The following is a 6,584-nucleotide window of genomic DNA, read 5'->3' as shown; positions in this document are numbered from 1 at the left end:
CTTTCTGCTCGCGCGTATGGTAATCACATTCACATTCAGCCATTTATTCACAAATTCAATTCCACGCGTCAACTATAATTTCTTTCATATATCTTCATCCCTCCCCCGCCTTTATAATTATTTCGCGAAATTACCGCAGAAAATTTTATGCTGCTAGTTTATACTTCAAAAATCAAGATCCACTTTTAATTTTAATCCATGTGGTTTCAAATCATTCATTTTAATCCCTATAATAGAGTTTCACAATGGAAAGAACTTGTTCTAAATTCAAACGTAGGAACTACGACTAAAACTCACTAATAGTATGAACTATGAAGACTATTTGTTAAAGTCAGTCCAAAAAATCATGAAACTATGGCATCATAATCAATTATTTAAAACTATAGAGATTAAAACTAAAATTTTATCAAAACTATAAACACCGGCAATGTCACTAACCCATAATTATGAATTATTGAAAAAAATATCACAACAAGTGAAGATCATGATTATGAGATTTCATGTAGAAAATGATAACGTGTGACTCAATAGATTTTTTACTGTGTAAATTGCTTATGTGATACTGTAAAGTAATATTTAAAATAAAAGAATTGACCCATGAACAGGGAACGGTGCAAGGTGCAGTACCATTTTCTTCCATTGAAGTGGCTTCGTGCTCAATGGAACAGAAGAAATAGGGTATTGGATTAGAAAATTGAAATTTCATAGTCCATTCATGTCCCTGTCTTTTCTTTTCACTTCTTTGCTGATGTACTACTGTAATGATGATTCATCTAGACTGAATATTCTAACATCCAAGGACCAAAAAATGATTCAAAACGCTCAAAAGAAGAAACTAACTACAAATCGCCAGAAGCAGAGGATGAATGAACAACTCTGTTCTGTCTTCCTGTGAGCCAAAGCAGTGTTCTTCTTGCAAAAGAAGGGGCCCTAATCGCCTGCGAATCTACGCTGTAACAACTCTGGTTTTCATCATCATATCCAAATTCACTACTCCCTCCTCCATTCTCCCATTTTGTAATATCCATCTCAGAAATCGTGCTTCTTGATTCCAATTTCCCATTCCTCTCCTTCAAGGCATAACCATCATCCTCGTTTCTCTGCAATGGAAACCTAAACGACACAGCCCTCCTTGACGAATCCTCAAGCACATTATTCCGCTTCTCTTTCTTCTCCCGAAGCCAAATCTTGGACACCGAAAAACTCTCCTTTCTGGTAACAACCCCAGAGACTGAATTATCTGCAGTTTCTTCTTCAACCCTGTTCCCATCCAAACCTGAGAATCTGAAATCCCTTCTCGATTCAAAGTCACACTCTGACATTGCGAGTCTGTTTCCTGTAGTTAATCGCAAAGCGTGCTTCTTTTTTATTTGTGCTCTAATGGGTACATGAAGCAAAGAACTCTCGTCCATCACATAACTAAAAAGACCCCATAGAGAAGCACCTTCTTGCATCCGCATTATCACCAATACTGCTGCTACCTTCACCATTGTTATTATCCACATTTCTGATCTTTCCCAGCTTCACAGTGACCACTTCACCCGAATCGGGATTCGAGTCCAACCGGGTGGACCTGGATCCGATTTCGTCTGTCTCTGGGGCAATCTCCCTGGAGTTGTTGTCACTTCCAGATTCGAGGACCAGAACAATGGGGGAACAACCGTTGCTGGAGGAGAAATCATTGAGCACGCAGGCTCGACAAATGGGGCAGGTAGAGTGAGACAAGAGCCAAGTGTCGATACAATCCATATGGAACGCATGGCTGCATTGGGCAACAATCGGAGCTTGTCCTCCGGCTCGAATTCCGACAAACAAACGGCGCAATCGAAAGGGTTCTTGAGTCCGATGATGGCCTTGTAGGGGAAGACAGGGAGGGTGTCGATGAAGGATTGGTCGACTCCCGAATCATGGAGGTGGAACAGTTGCTGAAGCTGTCCCTGAAGAACAGTAGTGTCTAAATCGTCCGGGTCTCTGGTTTGTGGCCGCCATAGATAGCGAATAAGAAGGTGGAGCAAACCAGAGACGAAGAAAACGATGGCGAGGATGATGATGATGAGGAGTACGCTGGGGCTGACGCTGTCTTTTAGATTCGAATCTTCAGATCCAACAACGTTGGGAGGCGAAATCAAGTATGGTGGCGGCGGGTTTGTGAGGGAGACAAAAAGGTTGCTCCTTTCACTTCTAACAAAGCCCTGCTTCTGCCCATTTTACAATGTCGGAGCAGGAATCAGAGAAGATTGAAGCTTTCAAGTTTGAATCATGGTCTTTGAGCGAGAGAGAGGGAAGACAGAGGGACAGACGAGGGAGCGAGGAAGAAGGAGAGAGGATCGATATAAAAGCAGACGTTTGTTTTTATGTGAAATGGCCTGCGAGCAAGCTGAGGTTGGAAGGTTGTGAGAGAGTGAGAGGGACCGCCCCGGGGGTAGGGGGGAGGAGCGTACTACTAAATACTCATAGGCCGTTTGGTACGAAATATTGAAAATGAGGGATTGGGATTGGAATTGCAATTGAAAAAATCATTAAAATAGTACTTAGTATGAATAATTGTTTGTTTATATGGGATTAGGATGCCCATAAAGGTGGGATTGGGGAATACCACTTCCCCCATGGTATTCTCTAATCCCACATACATAGTTTTGACTAATCCCATATATCAAACAATCTCTTATACTAAACACTCTCTAATAGATTTTTTCAATTGTAATCCCAATTCCAATCCCTCATTTTAATGCTTTCTACCAAACGTAACCATAAAGTATTAATATTAATTTGGTGAGCTTCCAAAGTGTTGACAGATATTATTGATTTAAACATCAAACAAAAATGTTCAAATAAAATTATTTATAGTAGAATAATTCAAATTTTATATTCACATATAATAAAAAATTAATGAGAGAAATTTATTTCTTGTTTTGAAAATTAAAAGTGAATTAAAATGCTAATTAAGAATATTATAATAAATTAGTAATTCAGGAAACGGAGCTGTAATTTTGTGAAAAAATCACGTAATGTTGGGTGCTTTTAAGGAACGCTTGCATCAACCCCAAGGCCGAGATCCATTGGATTTCCGGAAATGAATTATTTATTGGGTGTCAGGAGATTTATTATATTTATATTGAAAAATTAAAACATTTAAGAGACCACCCAGTTACTGAAAAATGAGTATTGAAAAAAAGAAGTGAAAATGAGAAGCCTAAGGATAAGTTTACTAATTTTGATGAATTGGGTCATTCTATTCTGTTCCATTCCGTATCCATTTGGCAATTCAAAAGGAGGAATGGTCCCGAGCGTCAGAAATCAGAATTGATGAGCCAGAGAGTCGATATCAGGTCAAAGAAGACAGGTCACGAAAAGTTCTGGTCTTAAAATAATACATAACCAATTTGATGTGAATTGATTTTTTTCCATTTATATAAAATTTAGCGACAATAATATTCAATTCCAAGAAATTGAAATAATGAAAATTTAAGATTCTAATTTAAAAAAATTACACAAGTTGATTCAAACCATTCCAAATATGAATCTAATTGTACGAACTGAGAGCCATATCTAAAATTTATCCACATTTTTTGTAAATACATTATTTATACATATTTCTGCAAACAAATGGATATTAAAAGTTTGTTTAGTTACTTATTTATCATAATTTGGTGTTATCTTTTTAAAATATCATTGCTAATATGTATTAGTTAAAATTACTATTTAATTGAATATTTAACATGTACAACCATGATAAGAACAATTTTGGGGAAAAAAAAAGGATAAATATGAGAAACAAAATATATTGAGATCTTTATTTAAAAACTAAATTGAAAGCTTCCAAAATATATTGAGTACAATTTAAAAACGCGTGGGAGATTTATTTATACATATTTTCGCTAAGTAACAAGTAATTGTTGTTGAAAAGTACTTCCTCCCATCATAAAATATGCTCCATGCGTTTTTTTTTTAAATAAAAAGGCCTTCTAGAATTTCTTTTTGTCCTATAATATAAGAAATTATACCATATTTATTTTTATGATGGTGGTGCTTGTTGGATTTGAAACAAACTAAGAATTTCATATATACAGTAGAAAAATAATTATAGTTCGGAAACAGGTATTCATTAATTGACTAGAGTCGAAGTGAAAAGTCAAGCTACTTTCATGCTATTGAATAAAGAAGAACATCCGGATTTCTTATATCTATATTATCAAATTTTCTAATTAAACATAGTTATATGTCTTATTTTTCCTGCCGAATTATATTTTAAATGATATACTTTAAAAACAGGACATATGACTAATTAAAGAATTTAATATAATAAATAAAAAAGTTTGATATGAGAATTGTCCTTAAATAAATAATTACTCTGTATTATTTTGTGTAAAACAGTTCAAAAACATTATATACATGGGATGGAAAGGTAAGACCAATAAAATGATTCGAAAGGATTAAAATAATTGATTAAGTTGATTATCTTTTATTATATAAAATTATGTGTTTTTTTCAATGTTGAAAAGTTGCCGGAAAATCACAAAACAAGATATTGAAAATAAAAAAAATTATAAATAAGGATTCATTATAGCTTTGACAACAAATGAGAACAATTTTGTACATGGTGTTCTATGTAATTTTTTAATTTTTAAAAGCCTTTATTTGTAATTTTTCTGAATCATTATGAACAGTATGTGTAGGGCTTATGTTCGGTTCATTTCTTCCTCCTCTTTGAATATTTTTGAACAGATTTTACTTTCTCCACCGTGATAAAAAGTTTCTCATGAGACCCACTCTTTTTATTTTCTTTTCTCCTTCTTGTACACTAAATTTATTTTGACTGTTTGACGAAGAACTCACAGGACACCGTTCATATTTTTTCTTTTAATTTCTCACTCGTACTTATTAAATTGATCTAGACTATTTCTCATTCATTTTTTCACTTAATATTATACTATCTCCGGTCATTAACATAAGAACTAATCTAACTTTTAATTTGATCCTAAATATAATATTCTAATCCACTTTATTTTTATATTTATTTATTTATTTAAGATATTCTTGTACGAGTTGCTTATATGAAAGATTTCACCAATAGTATTCTAGCTAAACAGATGATTGGTTAGGATATTTTATGAAATACAACATATATTGATTACAAATAACTAACTTAACAAATTCTGTTAATTTACTCAAATTAATCAATCAACTCTTATATTAAGACAGAGTGTATTTTTTTTTTTTAAGCGCATGTCAATTGTAATATAATATGTCACTGAGCCTTATCACACAAAAATAACAGTTTATTGCTTTACAGAAATATAATTCCTTGTTTGCTTGAATGATACTTCTCCGGTCCTAAATATAAGGGTCTTATATTTAGGGCCAGAGAAAAGTAGTACAAAATACAATAAAATTGAAGTAAGAAAATAATTTTGAACATATGATAGAGTACTCTCTGCATCAATACCCCGCAGCTACCCCCTCTTTCAAAAGCCAACTCAGGCCTACCTCCTTTAATCCACAAATAAATTAAGGTTTGCTTAAAGTAATTTTGACATCAAAGTTATATATATATATATATATATATATATAGTGTTATTCTTTTATTACACTTTATTTCTTTAAAAAAAATTAGGTGGTTCTACTTTACTTAACGCTTTTGACTGGTATGGTTTTGTTTGATTTTCAAAGGTTACAACAAACAAGTTGAATTATGAAGTGTTTTGCCGCTTAAAAAAGAATAATGTTTTGGAGTTGGACAGTAGTACTCTCATGTGTAATCATTAAGTCAATGATAGGCCATTTAAAGAGTAGACAACGGATGACAATATAAAATATAAGCAGGGGCTAGGATTGGAAGTTTATTGGTTACCTAACCTTGAACTCTTGATCCATTCCTTTTCCTTTTGCCTTATATCATTAATTAATCTCACTGTTAATATGGATGTATCATTATATAATTTCTCTCCCAGGGTTCTCCATGATAATATATTATATGCAATAATTGAATATTCTAAAAAGAAAAAATTGGTTAAATTTTGTGTGGTTGTGCGGCTGATTCTAACTAAATTGTTGAATTTGCTGGCCTTCGGTTTGGTGTCCACAAGATTTTACTAAATTAAATCGGCCATGTTAATACGTGTTTGAAGTCGACTAGTTTGTTCATGAATGATTTTTTTTGTTTTGTTTTGTTAAAAAAGCATACTTTCTCCCCTTTTTATTATACATTTGATAATACACTGAAATTGCTAAAGTAGTGATTATTTTAAAATGGAACTGCGGACATTATGTTAAGGAGAAAAATGTCATCAACAGATTTGATTTTAGAATCACATTATATAGGCTTTATTCAATTGAATGGGAACTCAACATTGACAAAATATATAATGTCTAAAATTTGAAAATTTGAGCAATTTGAAACAAAAATGATATCAATTTGATGAAATTTGGAATTTGCGTATTTGGTGGAAGAATCTCAAGACTTTGCCTGGAAATCAGAAGTCAGATTTGATTTGGGGACTAAAGTCAAAGATATAGGTGTAAAAAACGAGGATATTCACATGCAAATTCAAAAGCATGGAAAACATTAAAAAGGAACCTATCAT

The 6,584-nt window shown here is 33.0% G+C and overlaps 1 pseudogene; it reads right to left on the bottom strand.

Annotated features, from left to right (window-relative positions):
* Positions 1 to 685: 685 nt before the first annotated feature.
* Positions 686 to 2,207, bottom strand: LOC114742765 (RING-H2 finger protein ATL13-like; annotated as a pseudogene).
* Positions 2,208 to 6,584: the final 4,377 nt, after the last annotated feature.

Source organism: Neltuma alba, unplaced genomic scaffold, assembly GCF_004799145.2.
Source record: "Neltuma alba isolate B1F8T4 unplaced genomic scaffold, ASM479914v2 tig00003881_pilon, whole genome shotgun sequence".
Lineage (NCBI taxonomy): Eukaryota > Viridiplantae > Streptophyta > Magnoliopsida > Fabales > Fabaceae > Neltuma > Neltuma alba.
Note: the sequence above shows the minus strand (reverse complement) of the source record. Positions and strands in the feature narration are given on the sequence as shown.